Source organism: Dendrobates tinctorius, unplaced genomic scaffold (assembly GCF_039654945.1).
Source record: "Dendrobates tinctorius isolate UK_male_01 unplaced genomic scaffold, ASM3965494v1 ptg000171l, whole genome shotgun sequence".
Lineage (NCBI taxonomy): Eukaryota > Metazoa > Chordata > Amphibia > Anura > Dendrobatidae > Dendrobates > Dendrobates tinctorius.
The window spans coordinates 22,758,567-22,780,719 of NW_027361838.1; the positions used below are offsets into that span (position 1 = coordinate 22,758,567).

Below are 22,153 nucleotides of genomic sequence, written 5' to 3' on the forward strand. Positions count from 1 at the left end.
GCGAGTGTGATGTGAGAAACTTGCGCGAGTCTCTCGCATCTATACCCAGCACTCAGACAGGAGTGTGCATCTGCATGTATTTCTATGCCAGCCGCACACTCCGGTCCCGAGTGCCGGCGGCAGTGCCAGGTATTGATGCGAGTTTCTCGCATCACACTTGAAAGTGTGACACTGGCCTTACTGGGATACTTGCTGTAGCTTTGATAAATTCACAGTTTTATCAGCAGGAGATTATCCTTAGATGATTACTAAACATGTTACCAGTTAGTGAAGCATATTGATGAGCTCTGTATAATTCCCACCCGCACCAGTGATTGGCAGCTATCTGTGTACACTGTGTATGGGTAGAAAGCTGTCAATCAGTGGTGTTGGGGAGGTTATACTAAACTCACCAATGTGAGAATGGTTAGATCTTAGCAGATAATGTTTTTATCAAAATGACAGAAAGCAGCCCAGTAAGTGATGCATCATTGGAATCAGGGTCTCAGCCCCTATATTATCCAGCTCTCAGATGGGGTAGCAAAAACCTGGTGATAGATTCTCTTCAAACAGTAATTTTCTAATGTGATGTTATTAGCAGAAAACCTTGTCACAGTCCTTCCTTTTACTCTAATGTAAGCATTTGTATTCAGTAGTCTATAGTTCAAGGGAGACAATTTACATGAACACAACAGGTATAGCCTGCTATGTATCCACATCCACTGTCTACAGGGCTTCAGATTTCAGAATCATTGTGGATGATGATGAAGGAACGGGCATACATTCATTGTTTGGGAGATGAAAGGTGCAATGGTTCATTTGGAATGTAAAGTTTTATGTGGGACTATAAAAAGTATACCCTATCCTTAGTATAGGCTGTCAGTGTCAGATTTGTAGGGGCCTGAGATTCCACAGCCAAGCGATCAGCTAACTGAAGAGGGCTCAGCGCTCCATCAAGGACTGATTCCCTATCATTGCTTAGCAAGGAAAACTACATACTCCACATAGTGGCTGCGCCTGGTAGTGCAGGTTATTACAGCTCCACCTATTCTGATGCAGAGAACTGAGCTTCAGCATCAGGCACATCTACTATGAGCGGTATGCAGCTGTGCTTCATAAACGTTGAAGAAGCACAGCCTTTTAAATCACCTGATTGGTGGAGGTGTCAGGAGTTGGACCTCCATCAGTCTAACTTTCATTGCCTAAGGATAGTCTATCAAAATGGAGGTATACATAGACATTTTTAACTCTGAAAGATCATAGATTTGTTTTCAATTCTGCCTGGTCAGCGTGTATTTAGTCAGCCATAACTTTTTTGAGAATAAGTTATTGTTTAATTTAAATACATTTTTTTTTATAAAGGAAAAATGCTTGAAAATGGAATTTCACAACAGGATTTTGTCATGTTTTTCACCATGTTCCATATTTTTAGAATAACTGTACACCTAATATATGTAAGTTTTTTACTGTTATTTTTTATTAAATAAAATGATTTAATCAGAAACTTTGTTTACTTATTTTTTTGTATCCTAATATGGTACTTTATTTTTAATTTTTTTTTTAAATGCACCTATCACCATTCCGTAGCTGCCCTCTTAAGAAAACAATGGGCAGCGACAGAGAAATGATTTTTAGAAAATAACACCTATTAAAAAATGCCTAAAAGTGTCCTTAATGCCGCCATAAAGGACTCGACCTTTGTTAGAAATTCACAGATTGTGGGATCCTATAGCCTACTGCGGCCCCTCTTGCAGTGAAAACACAAGATCTCACATGTTATTGTGAGTGCTCACAATTTGAACTACACAAGCTCGGCTACATGCTCTATCTAGTAAGTGGTTACAGAACATGAACTACTCTAATGACAGTTGGGTCCTTTACGAGCCAATAGGAACACTTCTATGCATTTTTATAGGAGTTATTTAGTAGAATAATCACTCTATGGATTCCCATTGTTTTCTTACATAAAAAGGTCAGCTGCAGACTGGTGATAAGTACCTGATACTGCACAATGGTCTATCTTATACAGTATCAAAACAGTATAACATTACATGTAAACGCACAGGTACTGTAGCTAGTACATAGTTGACTGGCCTGAACATAATTGATCTTTTTAAGGCCCAGGCTGGCAACATAATATAATCACCCTCATAGCCAGGTCACCAGCCCGGTAGTGAGGTGCCAAGAGACACCACTCCTTTGTCAGTATAGTGATTGGCATTGATAGCTGTGCACAAAGTTTAGAATAATTACTGAATAACATTTTACTTGATTATTTATGCTTAGATAGAACCTGTTATCAGGACTGTATACCCCAAAGTAATGGTACTTATATAAAAGTGCTCTAACTCCTTAGGGACATATTCCGCACTTGTAAATCATATGCTGGCTCTCTGACTTTAATGTAGGTTCACATGCCAAACCGACATCCCTGCTTGCAGATGATGGCTCAGTTAATCAGCTATCATCTGCCTCTAGTAAATGCAGCTGTCACTCTCTGACAGAAGCATTTAATGCGTGCTGGCAGGGAGGTGCTTCATTTTATACGCCTATTAGCGCCCTTGACATGATCGTGGAATGCTGATGCTTTGCCATTACAGCAGGGGGTCTGCCGAAGGCCCCCATGCCTGTCATTATGATAATCTTGTGAAAACCAGCCTATAGCTGGCATTCTTAGGAGACTGTGAGTTTTGCTATATTCAGTATGCTGTAGCATTTCCATATATCGCACAAGCGATCAGATACTCACAGATTTAAATCCTCACAAACAAATAGACTGAAAAAAGTTTAAAGAAAATTTTAATAAAATAAAAAAACATAAAAAGTTCAAATCACCCCTCTTTTTCCCATTCAAAATTAAGAAATAAAAAAATATACATATTTGGTATCCTGTGTTCATAAAAGTCTGATCTATCAAAATATAAAATACATGGATTTTTGTGAGTACTCACCGTAAAATCCTTTTCTCTGAGACGCTCATTGGGGGACACAGGTACTGTGGGTGTATGTACCGCCATCTGGAGGCTGACACTAGGCAACAACACAAGGTTAGCTCCTCCCCCGTCGTATACACCCTCGCCCTGATTGCAGGCGGAAGCCAGTTTAGTGCAAAAGCAGTAGGAGAACAATAACAATCAGCCTTAATGCCGAAAACAATATGTCTGGCAAAGAAAAAAACCACCCTGATAATCAAAAAAGAAATACACATTAATTAAATAAACTAGAGCCAACTTGGCTAATAGGGTGGGTGCTGTGTCCCCCAATGAGCGTCTCGGAGAAAAGGATTTTACGGTGAGTACTCACAAAAATCCATGTTTCTCCTTCGTCTCATTGGGGGACACAGGTACTGTGGGACGTCCTAAAGCAGTCCCTGGGTGGGAGATTGACTCACCGATCCAAGCTGCATGCACCTATTCGTTCAAAGGTGAGCCACTGCTGCTTGGAGAATCCTTCTACCCAGGCTCGAAGCCTGATTATGGATACTGTAATGTTTAGTAAATGTGTGAAGGCTGGACCAGGTCGCTGCCTTGCATACCTGTTCCGCCGAGGCCTGATGCCGAAGCGCCCAAGAGGCGCCCATTGCCAGAGTAGAGTGCATTTTGATCCCTGATGGAACTTGCACACATCGGATGCGATAGGCCTCCTGAATAGTTAAACGGATCCATCTGGCTATGGTCGCTTTTGAGGCCACGAGTCCCCTCCTGCGCCCCTAAGGGAGCACGAACAGCGTATCCATCTGGCGAAAAGGTGCCGCCCGTGACACGTACCACCTGAGTGCTCTCACCAGGTCTAAGGTGTGAAGAGCTTTCTCCACGCGATGCACCGGTGCCGGACAGAACGAAGGCAAGACAATATCCTCATTGATGTGAAAAGAGGACACCACCTTCGGAAGAAAGGGGGGAGCTGGTCTAAGCACCACCTTATCCTTGTGGAAAGCGAGAAAAGGTGCTCGGCAAGACAGAGCCGCCAACTCCGAGACTCGCCTAACGGAGGTAATGGCTACCAAGAATACCACCTTCCAAGAGAGGAACGATAAGGAAATATCCTGTAGCGGCTCAAAAGGCGCTTCCTGCAGAACACTCAGGACCAGGTTAAGGTCTCAGGTGCCCATCGGCGCCTTATAGGGAGGTACTAGATGAGAGACTCCCTGGATGAAAATCTTTACCTGCATATTAGTAGCAATCTTTCGCTGGAAAAGGACGGACAACGCCGATATCTGTCTCCTAAGAGAGCTCAGGGCCAGCCCCGAGTCTAGGCCTGATTGAAGAAAGGCCAAGATGTTGGGATAGAGAATGTCAGGGGCGAACGACCCTGCTCTCGACACCAAGTGAAGAAAACTTTCCAGGTGTAGTGGTAAATTCTCGCATAGGTCGATTTCCTGGCGCTAACCATTGTAGCGACCACCTTATGCTCAAAACCTGCTTGAGTTAGAATCCAAGATTCAACGGCCACGCCGTCAAACACAGGGCCCCTGAGTTCGGGTGGAAGATCGGTCCCTGGTGCAGTAGATCTGGGCGCTCTGGCAGTCGCCATGGGACGTCGGTGAGCAGCCGCACAAGATCTGCGCACCACGCCCGTCGGGGCCAGTCTGGTGCCAGCAGAATTGTTGGGACCCCCTCTGCTTTGATCTTTCTGACGACCGTCGGAAGCAATGGCAATGGCGGAAACAGGTATGGAAGGCAAAACTGGTTCCATGGTAGGACCAACGCATCCACCCTGAACGCTCGTGGGTCTCGTGACCGAGCGACGAACACAGGCACATTGGCGTTCATCCTGGACGCCATCAGATCCACATCCGGTGTTCCCCACCGTTGGCAAATTTGCTGGAAGACCTCGGGGTGCAGGGCCCATTCCCCAGCCACGACCTCTTGTCGGCTGAGGAAGTCCGCTGCCCAATTTTCTATGCCTGGGATGTAGACTGCTGAAATTACCGACTGTTTCTTTTCGGCCAAATGAAGCACATGTGCTATCTTGCGCCCTGCTGCGCGTGCCATCTTGATGATTTACATAAGCCACCGCCGTGGTGTTGTCTGACTGTATCCGAATGGGCCGTCCTGCTAGGAGGTGCTGGAAATGCTGCAGCGCCTGCCAGATCGCTCGTATTATCAACAAGTTGATCGGGAGACCAGCTTCCTGTTGCGACCACCGGCCCTGGGCCGTGTGGTGGAGAAAAACTGCTCCCCAGCCAAGGAGACTGGCATCGGTCGTGACCACTAGCCAGTGGTCTGGGGGAAACGGTTTTTCCCTGAAGAAGGGAGGATCTAGTCGTCCACCACTCTAGTGATTGCCTGACCTGAGAGGATAGCCGGCACCGCTGATTGAGAGTGAATGGGCTCTTGTCCCATGCTGACAAGAGAGCATGCTGTAGGGGTCGAAGATGAAATTGAGCAAACGGAATTGCTTCCATTGCTGCCATCTTCCCTAGCATCCTCCTCCCAAACTGAATGGTGTGAGGGACCGGCTGCTGGAGCTTCTGGACTCCTGGTCAGAGCACTAGGTGTTTTGAGTTCATTTTCCCCTTCATCACTGAGGTCTGGTGAACTCCCTATTCTGGTAAAGGAAGGTAATGAGCCTGATTATCAGGCACCTGAGTCTAATGATGATGACTGGCTGAGTGGAGTCACAGACTGGATATAAGGCTGCCGACGCCCTTCTGCCCTGCGGGTGATTTCTCTGTGGACTTCTAGGAAACCAGGCTGATTCCTGCTCCTCTAAAGCTAAGTTTTCTGCTTTGCCTTTTAGCATTTGTGTTTTGTTTTTGTTTGCCTTGATTTTCTGGATTCTGCCATTCCCTGCTGGGGTGAGCTGATCCTCCTTTTGCCGGTTGCTCTGTCTTCAGAATATTCCTGAGTACTGACATAGTCTTTTTGAAGCCTAGCGTCTTCAGGGCCTTTTTCACTGTCAGTCTGTTGGCTCTTATTTTCATAGGGTTTTTCACGGATTGCAGACAGCAGCCTTCCTGTCCTTTCCCATCTAGTTAGCTTGGGCCCCGTCTTTGCTCAGTCTATCTTTCTGTCTGTGTTGTGTTCTTTCTTCTTGCTTCACCGTCATTATATGTGGGGGGCTGCCTTTTGCTTTGTGGTCTGCTCTGGGACAGTTTAGATTTCCCTTTCTGTCTTTAGGCTATTTAATTCTCCGGCTGTGATCGAGGGGTCTAGGGCACCGTAGGAACCCCCCACGGCTACTGCTAGTTGTGTTGATAGGTTCAGGGGTCTGCAATCCGATAGCTGCCAACCTCTCTGGTTTTCTGGACTTAGCTAGCATTTCTGTTTTTGCCTCCTACGGTGACTCAATCATAACAGAATCACCCGCCATACCGCAGATCCTAGGGTACTCAATAGCAGGAAAGAATTGTGTTTAAAAAAATTAAAAAAAAAAGGTGTGTATATTCTTTCCTCTATATCTCTGAGGCCGTAGGGGGAATTTTTTTTCTCTCAATGGAGATAAAGCAATTGTCTGATCGTGTGGAGCAGCTCGCTGCGGAAGTGCGGGGAATTTCCGCCTACCTTGCTCGTTCGCATGCTGTTGAACCAAAGATCCCTACACCTGATGTATTTTTTGGGGATCGATCTAAATTTTTGAGTTTCAAAAATAATTGTAAATTATTTTTTGCCCTGAAGCCTAACTCGTCAGGGAGTTCCACGCAGCAGGTTAAAATTGTCATCTCTTTGCTGCGAGGCGATCCCCAGGATTGGGCGTTTTCTTTGAAACCAGATGATCCTATTCTGACTAATGTGAACGCATTCTTTCAAGCCTTGGGGTTGTTGTATGACGAACCTAATGCTATTGATCAGGCTGAAAAGACCCTGTTGGCATTGAGCCAGGGTCGAGATTCTGCAGAGTTGTACTGTCAAAAGTTCCGAAAGTGGGCGGTCCTTACTACCTGGAATGATAATGCCTTGGCTGCTCTCTTTCGGAAGGGTTTGTCAGAAGCAGTAAAAGATACTATGGTGGGATTTCAAGTTTCCTCTGGTCTGGACGATTCTATGTCATTAGCCATTCAGGTTGATCGGCGTTTATGTGAACGCAGGATTGCACGAGAGGTGTTGCCACCGGTAGAACAGACGTCTGAACCTATGCAATGTGATAGAGTTTTGTCTAAGGCGCAACGTCAGGAGTTCAGAAGGCGTAATAAGCTGTGTTTTTTCTGTGGAGATGCCTTGCATATTATTTCTGTTTGTCCTAAACGAGAGAAACGCTTTGCACACACGTTTTCTGTTGGTGGTGTTCAACCTAAGTTTCTTCTGGCAATTACTCTGATCTGCTCCCTGTCCACATTTTCTGCCAGGGCTTTTGTGGATTCAGGAGCAGCGCTAAACCTAATGGACTTGGATTTTGCTAAACGTTGTGGATTTCCGATGACATCTCTGCAGACGCCTATCCCTTTGAGGGGGATTGATGCTACTCCTTTGGCGAAAAATAAACCTCAGTTTTGGACCCAGGTGGTAATGCGGGTCGCCCCAGACCATCAAGAAAATTGCAGATTTTTGGTGTTACATGGTCTGCATGATGCCGTTGTTCTGGGGTTTCCCTGGTTGCAAATTCATAATCCAGTCTTGGATTGGAAATCTGTGTCTGTGGTGAGTTGGGGTTGTCGGTGTGCCTGTAGTGAGGCTCCGATTTTTTCCACCTTTCCTCAGTCGCATGATGTTCCTGACTATTTGGCGGACTTTTATGATGTATTTAGTGAGAATGAGTCTGCGTCCTTGCCTCCTCATAGGAGTTATGACTGTGCAATTGAACTGAGCCCGGGGTGTAAATTTCCCAAGGGTCAGCTCTTCAATTTATCTGTACCCGAGCACGAAGCTTTGCGGTCCTATATTAAGGAGGCGTTGGAGAAGGGTCATATTAGACCATCCTCTTCACCCTTAGGTGCCGGGTTTTTTTTTGTGGCCAAAAAGGATGGTTCTTTAAGGCCTTGTATTGATTATCGTGCCCTCAACAAAATTACTATTAAATATCAGTATCCGTTACCCCTGATTTCGGATCTATTCTCTAGAGTTAGAGGTGCTTGCTGGTTTACCAAGCTTGACCTCAGGGGGGCGTATAATCTTATCCGCATCAAGCAGGGGGATGAATAGAAGACGGAGTTTAATACTCTGGAGGGACATTTTGAGTACCTGGTGATGCCTTTTGGGCTCACTAATGCCCCTTCTGTCTTCCAGTGCTTCATGAACGATATTTTCCGAGACTTTGTCGATAAATTTTTGATTATCTATCTGGATGATATTTTGATCTTCTCCAAGGATTGGGATTCTCATGTGGAACATATTCGGACTGTGTTCCAGATCTTGAGGGAGAATCCCTGTATGTCAAAGGATCGAAATGCCTTTTTGGAGTACAGAGGATTTCATTTTTGGGATTTATTTTGTCTCCATTAACTACTGAAATGGACCCGGCCAAGGTACAGGCCATTTATGATTGGGTTCAGCCCACTTCTTTGAAGGCCCTCCAGAAGATTTTGGATTTTGCTAATTTTTATCGGAAATTTATAGCAAAATTTTCAAGTATTGCCAAGCCATTGACTGATCTGACTAAGAAGGGTGCTGATGTGTTGACTTGGTCACCGGAGGCTGTTGCTTCCTTTCAGGAGCTGAAGCTAAGATTTACCTCCGCCCCGGTTTTGCGGCAACCTGATGTCTCACTCCCGTTCCAGGTAGAGGTGGATGCTTCTGAGATTGATGCAGGAGCTGTTTTGTCCCAAAAGGATCCTGTAACATCTAAAATGAATCCCTGTGCTTTATTTTCCCGAAAGTTCTCTCCATCTGAACGTAACTATGATGTGGGGAATCGGGAACTGTTGGCCATGAAATGGGCATTTGAGGAGTGGAGACATTGGTTGGAGGGAGCTAAACATCAAGTTGTGGTCCTCACTGACCACAAGAATTTGATTTACCTAGAGTCGGCTAAACGCTTGAACCCTAGACAGGCTAGGTGGGCCTTGTTTTTTACACGTTTTGATTTTGTGGTCTCTTTTCTTCCTGGAACTAAGAATGTCAAGGCAGACGCCCTCTCTAGGAGCTTCTTTGCTGATTCTCCTGTGGTGACCAAGCCTGCTACCATCTTAGACGAAGGGGTAGTTCTTTCTGCCATCTCGCCTGATTTGAGACTTGCTCTGCAAGAGTTCCAGGAGGACAAACCTGAGGGTTGTCCCAGTGGAAAGGTGTATGTTCCTGACCAGTGGAAGAAAAGAGTGATGTCTGAAGTTCATTGCTCTGCATTGGCTGGTCATCCAGGTATTTTTGGTACTAGAGATCTGGTGAGTCGCTCTTTTTGGTGGCCCACCTTGTCTCATGATGTCAGGAATTTTGTGCAGTCCTGTGGGACTTGCTCCCGGTCTAAATCTTGTTCTCGCTCTAGTGGGTTGTTGATGCCTTTGCCGGTCCCCAGGAGGCCATGGACCCATATTTCAATGGATTTCATCTCTGATATGCCGGTCTCTCAAAGAATGACTGTTATTTGGGTGATTTGTGATAGGTTCTCTAAGATGGTTCATCTTGTACCACTCCCTAAGTTGCCGTCTTCCTCTGAGTTGGTGCCCCTGTTTTAGCAACAGGTGGTTCGCTTGCACGGGATTCCTGAGAACATTGTATCTGACAGAGGAGTTCAGTTTGCGTCTAGATTTAGGAGGACTTTCTGTACCAAGCTGGGAATTCAGTTGTCCTTCTCCTCTGCTTTTCACCCTCAGACCAATGGGCAGACAGAGAGAACAAACCAGACCTTGGAGTCGTTTTTGAGATGTTTTATTTCCGCTGATCAGGATGATTGGGTTTCATTTTTGCCCTTGGCCGAATTTGCTTTAAATAATAGAGCTAGTTCTGCCACTTTGATGTCGCCTTTTTTTTGTAACTTTGGGTTTCATCCTCAATTTTCTTCAGGGCAGGTGGAGCCTTCTGCCTGCCCAGGTGTTGACACTGTGGTGGAGAGAATGCACCAAATCTGGGACCAAGTGGTGGATAAGTTATCTCTCTCCCAGGAAAAGGCCCAGCGGTTTTCCAATCGACATAGGACCATTGGTCCCCAGTTTAAGATTGGTGATATGGTGTGGTTATCATCAAAAAATATTGCTATGAAGGTGGCTTCTCCTAAGTTTAAGCCTAGATTTATTGGACCTTACAAGATTTTGGAGATTATTAATCCGGTCTCTTTTCGTTTGGCTCTCCCTGTCACATTTAAAATCCATAATGTGTTCCATAAGTCCTTGTTGAAGAGGTTTGTTGAACCAGTTGTTCCTGGGGTGGCACCTCCGGACCCTGTATTGGTTGAAGGTAACATGGAATATGAGGTAGAGAAAATACTGGATTCCCGTCTGGCTAGACGGAGACTCCAGTATTTGGTTAAGTGGAAGGGTTATGGTCAGGAGGATAATTCCTGGGTCTCTGCCTCTGATATTCATGCCAAAAGATTGGTGCGTGCCTTTCATCGGGCTCACCCTGATCGCCCTGGTGGCGTGATTGAGGGTTCGGTGACCCCTCCTCAAGGGGGAGGTACTGTTGTGAGTTCATTTTCCCCTTCGTCACTGAGGTCTGGTGAACTCCCTATTCTGGTAAAGGAAGGTAATGAGCCTGATTATCAGGCACCTGAGTCTAATGATGATGACTGGCTGAGTGAAGTCACGGACTGGATATAAGGCTGCCGACGCCCTTCTGCCCTGCGGGTGATTTCTCTGTGGACTTCTAGGAAACCAGGCTGATTCCTGCTCCTCTAAAGCTAAGTTTTCTGCTTTGCCTTTTAGCATTTGTGTTTTGTTTTTGTTTGCCTTGCTTTTCTGGATTCTGCCATTCCCTGCTGGGGTGAGCTGATCCTCCTTTTGCCGGTTGCTCTGTCTTCAGAATATTCCTGAGTACTGACATAGTCTTTTTGAAGCCTAGCGTCTTCAGGGCCTTTTTCACTGTCAGTCTGTTGGCTCTTATTTTCATAGGGTTTTTCACGGATTGCAGACAGCAGCCTTCCTGTCCTTTCCCATCTAGTTAGCTTGGGCCCCGTCTTTGCTCAGTCTATCTTTCTGTCTGTGTTGTGTTCTTTCTTGCTTCACCGTCATTATATGTGGGGGGCTGCCTTTTGCTTTGGGGTCTGCTCTAGGGCAGTTTAGATTTCCCTTTCTGTCTTTAGGCTATTTAATTCTCCGGCTGTGATCAAGGGGTCTAGGGCATCGTAGGAACCCCCCACGGCTACTGCTAGTTGTGTTGATAGGTTCAGGGGTCTGCAATCCGATAGCTGCCAACCTCTCTGGTTTTCTGGACTTAGCTAGCATTTCTGTTTTTGCCTCCTACGGTGACTCAATCATAACAACTAGGGCTTTGTTTTGAGGGAGAATTACCAACCCTTGGGAGGTATTGAAGACCATTCCTAGAAAAGCAATCCTCCGAACTGGGACCAGAGATGTGTTATGAATGGGAAACCGAGGAGGAAAAAAAAACAAGCTAAGTCTCAGAAAACCAGAGAAGTTGGTAACTATGCAGATTGCAGATCCCTGATCTTACCCGCACAACTAGCAGCAGTCGTGGAGCATTCCTACGTTGGTCCTAGACGCCTCGTCACAACCGGAGAACTACAAAAGCCTAAAGTAGGAAAAGAGGAAAACTAACTGCCCCAGAGCAGACCCCAAAGGAAAGTCAGCCCCCCACATGTATTGACGGTGAAACAAGATGAAATCTGCCAAAAAAAACCTACCAAAATATTGTCCAACACTTCTGATTAACCCTGAAGTCACTAGACTTCTAAACCTATACCAGCACTCTGAAATATTCTGAGACAGAGCAAAAAAGAGGACAATCCAATAAGGGACAAAAAGCAGATTGGCAAATACTGATTAATAGGAGTGGAATTTCAGCATAGCTCCAGCAGGGGCAGGCTTATTACACAAAAAACTGAATTGACCAACAAGCGCAAGTGTGAACATTAGCAAAAAAACAAACTTAACTTGAGAAGACTGGAAGAGAGCTGAAGTCCAGGACCTGAGAAGCAGACTGAATCACCAGCACCCGGATAGGGCGTCGGCTGTCTTATATCCAGTCTGATACTCCAGAAATCCAATCATTATCTTCCTCATCAGGTGGCAGATCACTACCAATTAAACCAACCGCACTACCTCCTGTCGCCACCAGAGGGAGAATGGAAGGGGAACTCTCAACTGGTGGAACAGAAAATGAGTTCATGACAGTACCCCCCCTTTGAGGAGGGGTCACCGAACCCTTAACCATGCCACCAGGCCGATCAGGATGGGCCCGGTGAAAAGCACGAACCAATTTATTGGCATGAATATCAGAGGCAGAGACCCAAGAATTATCCTCCTGGCCATAACCCTTCCATTTGACCAAATACTGGAGTCTCCGTCTAACCAAACGAGAATCCAATATTTTCTCTACCTCATATTCCACATTGCCTTTAACCAATACAGGATCAGGAGGTGCCGCCACAGGACCTACTGGCTCAACAAACCTCTTCAACAGTGACTTGTGAAATACGTTACGGATTTTGAACGTAACTGGAAGAGCCAATCGAAAAGAAACAGGATTAAGAATCTCCAAAATCTTATAAGGTCCAATAAATCTTGGCTTAAATTTTGGAGATGCAGCCTTCATAGGAATATTCTTAGACGACAGCCAAACCATATCACCCACTTTAAACCGGGGACCAATGGTCCTACGCCGGTTGGAAAAACGCTGGGCCTTTTCCTGAGAGAGTGACAACTTATCCACCACTTGGTCCCATATCTGCTGCATTCTCACAACCACAGTGTCCACACCTGGGCAGGATGAAGATACCACTTGCCCTGAAGAGAATCGAGGATGAAACCCAAAATTACAGAAAAAGGGTGACATCAGAGTGGCAGAACTAGCTCTATTGTTCAGCGCAAATTCGGCCAAGGGCAAAAATGAGACCGAATCATCTTGATCAGCAGATTTAAAACATCTTAAATAAGACTCCAGGGTCTGGTTTGTTCTCTCAGTCTGCCCATTGGTCTGGGGATGAAACGTGGAGAAGGATAACTGAATTCCCAGATTGGAACAAAAGGCTTTCCAGAATCTGGAAACAAACTGGACCCCTCTATCGGACACAATGTTCTCAGGAATTCCATGTAACCGAACCACCTGTTGTAAAAACAAGGGCACCAACTCAGCGGAAGATGGCAACTTTGGGAGTGGTACAAGATGGACCATCTTCGAAAATCTATCACAAATCACCCAGATAACAGTGATTCTCTGAGAGACAGGAAGATCAGAAATAAAATCCATTGAGATATGGTTCCATGGCCTCTTGGGCACCGGCAGGGGCATCAGCAACCCAGTAGAACGAGAACAGGGTTTAGACCGAGAACAAGTCCCACAGGACTGTACAAAATTCCTGACATCACGAGATAAGGCAGGCCACCAAAACGACCGACTCACCAAATCTCTGGTACCAAAAATACCCGGATGACCAGCCAATGCAGAGCAATGGACTTCAGACATCACTCTCTTTCTCCACTGGTCAGGAACATACAATCTTCCCATAGGGCAACGCTCAGGTTTATCCTCCTGAAATTCCTCCAGGGCGATTCTCAAATTGGGCGAAATGGCAGAAAGAACTACCCCTTCACCTAGGATAGTAGTAGGCTAGGTCACATTAAGACAATCAGCAAAGAAACTCCTAGAAAAGGCGTCTGCCTTAACATTCTTAGTGCCCGGAAGAAAAGAGACCACAAAATTAAAACGCGTGAAAAACAAGGCCCATCTAGCCTGTCTAGGATTCAAGCGTTTGGCCGACTCCAGATAAATCAGATTCTTGTGATCGGTGAGGACCACAAATTGATGTCTAGCTCCCTCCAACCAATGTCTCCACTCCTCAAATGCCCATTTCATGGCCAACAATTCCCGATTCCCCACGTCATAGTTGCGTTCAGATGGGGAAAACTTTCAAGAAAAGAAGGCACAGGGATTCATCTTAGAAGTCACAGGGTCTTTTTGGGACAACACAGCTCCTGCACCAATCTCAGAAGCGTCCACCTCCACTTGAAATGGAAGTGAGACATCAGGTTGCCGTAAACCTGGAGCTGAAGTAAATCTCCGCTTAAGCTCCTGAAATGATGAGACAGCCTCAGGAGACCAATTCAGCACATCAGCTCCCTTCTTGGTCAGATCAGTCAGTGGTTTGACAATACTAGAAAAATTACTTATAAATTTACGATAGAAATTAGAAAAACCCAAAAACTTCTGGAGAGCCTTCAAAGAACTAGGCTTGTACCTTGGCCGGGTCCATTTCAATAGTCGATGGAGACAAGATAAATCCCAAAAATGAAATCCTCTGTACACCAAAGAGGCACTTCGATCCCTTAACAAACAGGGAATTCTCCCTCAAAATCTGGAACACAGTCCAGACATGTTCCACATGGGAATCCCAATCACTAGAAAAGATCAAAATATAATCCAGATAGATGATCAAAAATTTCTCCACAAAGTCTCGGAAAATATCATTCATAAAGGATTGGAAGACAGAAGGGGCATTAGAGAGCCCAAAAGGCATCACCAGGTACTCAAAATGTCCCTCCGGAGTATTAAACGCCGTCTTCCATTCATCCCCGTGCTTGATGCGAATAAGATTATACGCCCCCCTGAGGTCAAGCTTAGTAAACCAGCAGGCACTCTTAACTCTGGAGAATAAATCAGACATCAGAGGTAACGGGTACTGATATTTAACCGTCATCTTGTTAAGGGAACGATAATCAATACACGGTCTTAATGAACCATCTTTCTTGGCCACAAAAAAAAAACAGCGCCTAACGGTGACGAGGATGGTCTAATATGACCCTTCTCCAATGACTCCTTAATATAGGATCGCATAGCATCATGTTCGGGTACAGATAAGTTGAAAAGCTGACCCTTGGGAAATTTACACCCAGGCATCAACTCAATTGCACAGTCATAACTCCTATGAGGAGGCAAAGACGCAGACTTACTCTCACTAAAAACATCAGAGAAATCAGCCAGATTATCAGGAATATCATGAGACTGAGGAGAGGTGGAGAAAACTGGAGCGTCCCTAAGAACACACTGACAACTCCAACTCACCACAGAAACAGATTTCCAATCCAAAACTGGGTTATGAGTTTGCATCCAAGGGAACCCCAGAACAATAGTATCATGCAAATTATGCAGCACAAAAAATTTACAATTTTCTTGGTGGTCTGGGGCAACTCACATTATCACCTGGGTCCAAAACTGAGGTTTATTCTCCGCCAAAGGAGTGGCATCAATACCCCTCAAAGGAATGGGTGTCTGCAGAGGCATCATGGACAAACCAAAACGTTTAGCAAAGACCAAATCCATCAGATTCAGAGCTGCTCCTGAATCCACAAAAGCCTTAGTGGAAAATGTGGACAAGGAGCAGATCAGAGTAACTGCAAAAGGAACTTAGGTTGTATACTGCCCACAGCAAATGTGTGTGCAAAACGTTTCTCTCATTTAGGGCAGACAGAAATAGTATGAGAGGCGTCTCCACAGAAAAAACACAGCTTATTACGCCTTCTAAACTCCCGACGTTGCGCCCTAGACAAAACCCCATCACATTGCATAGGTTCAGACATTTGTTCAAAAGGTGGCAGCGCCTCTCGTGTAGTCCTACGTTCACGTAAACGCCGATCAACTTGAATGGCTAATGACATAGAGCCATCCAGACCAGAGGGAACAGGAAATCCCACCATAACATATTTTACGGTCTCTGACAAACCTTTCCGAAAGAGAGCTGCCAATGCACTATCATTCCATGTAGTAAGGACCGCCCACTTTCGGAATTTTTGACAGTACAACTCTGCAGGATCCTGACCCTGGTTCAATGCCAACAGGGTTCTCTCAGCTTGATCAACGGTATTAGGTTCATCATACAACAACCCCAAGGCCTGAAAAAATGCATCCACATTAGTCAGAATAGGATTTTCAGGTGTCAGAGAAAAAGCCCAATCTTGGGGATCGCCGCGCAGCAAGGAGATGACAATTTTAACCTGCGGCACAGAGCTCCCCGATGAGTTAGGCTTCAAAGCAAGAAATAATTTACAATTATTCTTAAAATCCAGAAATTTAGACCGATCCCCAGAAAACACATCAGGAGTAGGAATCTTGGGTTCAGCAGCATGTGACTGAATAAGGTAGGTGGAAATTCCCTGTACTTCAGCAGCAAGCTGCTCCACACGATCAGACAGTTGCTTAATCTCCATTAGGAAAAAAATCCTCCTACGGCCCCAGAGAAAAAGAGGAAAAAATACATAATAAAAAAAAGAAAATTCTGACACTTTTTTTTTCTCCAACAATTCCTTCCTACTTATGAGTACCCTAGAATCTGCAGTATGGCTGGTGATTCTGTTATGAATGGGAGACCGAGGAGGAAAAAAAAACAACAAGCTAAGTCTCAGAAAAACAGAGAAGTTGGTAACTATGCAGATTGCAGATCCCTGATCTTACCCGCACAACTAGCAGCAGTCGTGGAGCGTTCCTACGTTGGTCCTAGACGCCTCGTCACAACCGGAGAACTACATAAGCCTAAAGCAGGAAGAGGAAAACTAACTGCCCCAGAGCAGACCCCAAAGGAAAGACAGCCCCCCCATGTATTGACGGTGAAACAAGATAAAAATACAAACAAAGGCAGGAAAATAGGCTGAGCAAACGATGGGGCCCGGCTAACTAAAAAGGACAGAAAAGGAAAGACACTGTCTGCAATCTGCCAAAAAAACCTACAAAAATATTGTCCAACACTTCTGATAGTAAAATTAACCCTGAAGTCACTAGACTTCTAAACCTATACCAGCACTCTGAAATATTCTGAGATAGAGCAAAAAAGATGCCAATCTAATAAGGGACAAAAAGCAGATTGGCAAATACTGATTAATAGGAGTGGAATTTCAGCATAGCCCCAGCAGGGGCAGGCTGATTACACAAAAAACTGAATTGACCAACAAGTGCAAGTGTGAACATTAGCAAAAAAAACAAACTTAACTTGAGAAGACTGGAAGAGAGCTGAAGTCCAGGACCTGAGAAGCAGACAGAATCACCAGCACCCGGATAGGGCGTCGGCTGTCTTATATCCAGTCTGATACTCCAGAGATCCAATCGTTATCTTCCTCATCAGGTGGCAGATCACTACCACTTAAACCAACCGCACTACCTCCTGTCACCACCAGAGGGAGAACGGAAGGGGAACTCTCAACTGGTGGAGCAGAAAATGAGTTCATGACAGAGATGATTTCTTCCTGTTGACCAACCAACCTAAGCGGGAGAGTGTATCCAGTGTAATGCTGACATTCTCCTTGCACGCCCGAAATGAGGGACCCTTCACCAAGAGGTCATCTAAGTATGGCAAGACGACTATGCCCCGCGAGTGTAAGACGGCCATCACGACTGCCATTACCTTTGTGAACACTTTGGATGCAGTGGCTATCCCGAATGGGAGTGCTGCGAATTGAAAGTGTCGACCATTAATGGCGAACCAAAGAAACTTTTGATGCGGAGGAAAAATGGGAACATGCAGGTAGGCATCCTGGATGTCGATCGAGGCTAAGTACTCTCCCTGCTCCATGGCTGATATAACAGAATGGAGAGATTCCATCCTGAAATGTTTGACTCTGATGAACCTGTTTAGAAGCTTCAGGTCCAAAACCAGTCTGACTGTCCCGTCCTTTTTGGGGACCGCGAACAGATTGGAATAAAAACCCCGCGCTTTTTCGTGCTCTGGTACGGGAACAATGACTCCGTTGTTTTGGAGTGAATTGATGGCTCCTAGCAGCGCTTTCGCCCGGGGCTCCACCTTGGGAAGTCGGGAGAGAAAAAACCGTGTTGGAGGGTGCCTGATGAACTCTATTTTGTTCCCTGAAGTCACCAGTTCTACCACCCATAAGTCGTGTGCTACCTCGGCCCAGATATGGCGAAAAAGGAGCAGGCGGCCGCCCACCCTGCTGCTGTCGCCTACCAAGGGCTCCGAGTCATTTGGCTGAGGGTCTCTGGGCCCTGGCTTCTCTCGACCTGGGCTGGCGAGCGCGCATCCTTCCCACCGGAATGGGTCTATATGAGACCTGTCGCTCCCTATCCTGGGTGGAGCGAGGTGGGCCAGCCGAACTGGCTGCTGCCATCCATCCGATGTTGCGGAAGGCTCGAAAACGTGTCGGGACATGGCGAAAAGGCTGTTTCGCCTTTTGCTGCGGGAGGAAGCTGCTTTTCCCTCCTGTCGCATCGGAGATGAGCCGGTCCAACTTCTCCCCGAACAGGCGGCCTCCCTGTTAGGGCAAGGAAGTCAAGCACTTCTTGGAAATTGAATTGGCTCGCCAAGTTCTCAACCAGAGTCTCTCCTAATGGCTACCGCGTTAGCGGCTGCAAATGCCGCACAATTAGCCGCATCCAAAGAAGCATTAATTAAGTAGTCTCCAGCCATAGCAATCTGACTTGTGACCTCAGACACCTCCACAGGTAGGCCTCTATCCTGCAAGGCGTTATTCAAAGACTCTGACCATGACACCATGGCCTTGGCTACCCACGTCGCCCCAAACGAAGGGGCGAGCACCGAACCTGATGCCTCAAAAACTGATTGTGCCAAGCCCTCTATAAGCCGATCCGTGGGGTCCTAATGGACGAGCCGCTAGGCACCAACAAGGACTTCGAGGCCAGGCAAGACACTGGTGGGTCCACCACTGGGGATTCCGCCCATTTCTTACAGAGTTCCGGGGCAAATGGGTATCTTGCCTCTATAGACTTTTGGCCCGAGAAGCGCTTGTCTGGGCGTTCTCTGTAGTGCTGCACTATATCCTCAAATTCTGGGTGAGTGCCAAATACTCTATGTGGGTGCTTGGCCCGCTTAAAGGCTACCTTATGGCTCGCGGCCAAGGTAGCATCATCTTCAATCCCCAGGGTTTGATTGACAGCTTCAATGAGGCTGTCCACTGTCTCCCAGCATCCCGGGGTATCTAGATCGAGTGGCTCGTCTGAGTCACGATCTAAACTCTGCCCGCTCCCGCTCGCTGGTGAAGGGGAGCGTGATGCTGAACTCCCCGATGCCGAGGCACCGGATAAGCCAGGAGACCTCATACGGATTCATTTCCTTCACCTCTGTCTGGCATGGGAACGGCCCCTGCAGGCCGAAGGTTCCTGTGAGGTGGAGGACCCTTCCCAGATAAGCGAGCCACTATCCTTGCCTCCCTTTGGGGCGTGAAGGGACTCGATCGCCTTTGTAAGCGAGGCCATAGACTGGGACAATGATAGCGCCCATTCCGGAGGATTCGGCTCTCTGGATTCAGTCGCCGAGGGGGGCTCATGGGCGCGTTCGGAGTCGCAGGCTTCGCACACTTTGGCGCTCTGCGCTCTTGGAAACGGGGCCTTACAAGAAGTACATGCAGCGTACAGAAAAGTGTGCGTCTTCCCTTACCCGGCCATATTGTGCCTGCCAGGCGTTTTATATATCCAAAAAAAAATTTTTTTTCTTTTTTTTTTCTTCTGCCTCAATGCGAGGGAGGGGTGGGGGAGGGGCTATTTTAGCGGCCTCCGCAGCGAAGCTGCCCTCACCCGACCTGCGTCCCCTGACTGCTCGCCCGACCTCCTGCACCTCTGTGGGACAAACCGACCTCTTTCCTGGTCGCAGCCTACCCCACACTGAAGCCGGGCCCTGGATTTATCCGGCGCCCGCCCAGGCTTCAAGGGGCGGGCCGCCGGAAGTGACGCCGCGCGCCGAGGGCGGTACTTCCGTCGCGGCCTAACACTGGCCAAAAGCCGGGGGCTAAATTTTTCTCCACCGCCCGTGGCGCCGCCGCAGCGACGGTGGAGCGCCACGGCCTAACACCGGCCAAAAGCCGGGGGCTCAATTTTTCTCCACCGCCCGCGGCGCCGCGCGACGCAACGGTGGCGTGCTGCGGCCTAACACCGGCCAAAAGCCAGGGGCTCCATTTTTCTCCACCGCCCGCAGCACCGCGATGCAGCGGCGGTGACAGTGCCGCACCGTGGCGGTGATGACAGCAAAAAAAATGCTGCTACTCTTCCTACTATGGACACGAGGAGGGCCTTAGGGAGACGCACACCGCTGCCTGCCCCTGCTGCCCAGGAGCCCCTCGCACGCCCGTACCTTAAATGCGGCTGTCCACTTCACTCCAGGTAGGTCCTTCAGGGCGAACAACAAACCAGGGAGCGGGGGGTGGTGTGGGGATCCTGGACGGTGCAGGCACCCTAACTCCGTCCAGCTTCAGCCGAGGAGAGGGACCGTCCGCCTCCTTGCAGCACCTTCGTCTTGCGTTGGTGGAGCAGTGGGGGCCGCTCGGACCGTCTTCTGCATCTGAATAGCCCATGGTTTCTCTACCTAGGGGTGGTCAGGGCTAGGTCCGGCATCATGTCCCACGTCGTGGGAAAGGATACGTGGAGGGACACTCACACGTGCTCGCCCGTTGTTGGTTTGGGGAAATCGGACCCTTTCAATAAGATCCGTTGCCCCTGTCTCATCATCTTAGAAAAAATAAAGAAAAGAAAAAAACAAACTAAAATAAAAAATTCTGGGGAAATTGCCTAGATTTGTCCCACGGTGCGGGAAAGGATACATGGAGACGATACTCGACACGTGCTCGCCCGTTGATGGTTTGGGGAAATCGGACCCTTTCAATAGGATCCATTGCCCCTGTCTAATCTTCATGGACAAAAAAGTCTGGAGAAAAAGGACAAGACGTGTGCCTCCATAGACACTAAGCAAAAAACTGGCTTCTGCCCGCAATCAGGGCGAAGGTGTATACGGCGGGGGAGGAGCTAACCTTGTGTTGTTGCCTAGTGTCAGCCTCCAGATGGCGGTAGCATACACCCACAGTACCTGTGTCCCCCAATGAGACGAAGGAGAAAAATGAATCCGATCTCCCTATTCCTCGACCGCCCACTGTCTGACTCACTGTCTGACTCCTGTCTCTGACTGACATGTTACTGAAACATGATCGATCTGTCAGTCAGAAACAAAAGGCAGGCGGCAGCAGCAGCAGGCGTGGAATCGGGAGCGAGGCAGGAGATCGGTACGCCTGCCTGCCCACTGTACTCGCTACTCATTAGCGTACAATTTCAACTATGGCTTTCTCCAAAACAGTAAAATGCATTTCTAAAAGAAACGGAAAGATTTAATCAGCATTAAAGCACCTTTATATACTTTACTTATATTCCATTAATTTGGGGTCTCAAATCCTGATAACAGGCTATCTTTAAGTATATTGTGGCTATCAGTCGGCATGATGGAAAATAGAACTATCCCATTAATACACTACAGTATCATATAATTAAATGTTAGCAGTGAACTATTTTCATCCTATATTCTATAAGTAACAGCAGAATTTAGCTTGGAATATGAGATGCCATTAATATAGGTGCTAACTTATATTACACAGCACTAGAATTGGTCAGTAGTATTAGTAAGGCCACGTGCAACACTATCAGTATTTGGTCAGTATTTTACATCAGTATTTGTAAGCCAAAACCAGGAGAGGAACAATCAGAGGAAAAATCTAATAGAAACACGTCACCACTTCTGTATTTATCACCCACTCCTGGTCTTGGCTTACAAATACTGAGGTGAATAACTGATCAAATACTGAATGTGTGAATGTGGCCTTATGTGATCAACGTGTTACACACAAATTAAGTGTGAGCACATCTGCCATTTACAATTTCAATATGTAATTTTCTAAAACCAAAGATGTCAAAGATTTTCTATTAAATCCTTGTACACTTGTACAGATCCTACAAGCAACAACTAGAAAAAAAAAAGAAATATTCATAGACTTAAAATACATTACTCAATGCAGTAAGGTGTAACAATGGCAAAAACACAGCAACGCGTGCTTGAAATGCACTACTACCATAAGATGGATAAAATTGGTTGCAGAGTTTTTACACAAGGTTTGTACCTAAGTGCAAGGCTAATGAAGCATATTTTATTGTAATTATACTTTGGCTACATGCAACATAATGGAAGATACAACCTAGGTAAAAGGAAATGTGCTACCAGAAAAATACTTATTGTTCAATTCAGGTTTTTATATTAATGGGGTTGTCTGAAACAGAAAAAAACCCTTATGTTAAGGCTTAGCAATGCCTACTCCATTTTTAAGTCAGAGGACTACTGAAGCCTTTAATTGACTGTAGTGGTAAGGTGACTGGAAAATTGTGAGTATGCTACCATTTATTATGTTAAGCGTATC

The 22,153-nt window shown here is 46.5% G+C and overlaps 1 protein-coding gene across 1 annotated transcript in view; it reads right to left on the bottom strand.

The window, feature by feature from the left end:
* PIEZO2 (piezo type mechanosensitive ion channel component 2) overlaps window positions 1-22,153 on the bottom strand; it is a 438,513-nt gene that overhangs the window by 40,798 nt on the left and 375,562 nt on the right. The window lies entirely within an intron of this gene.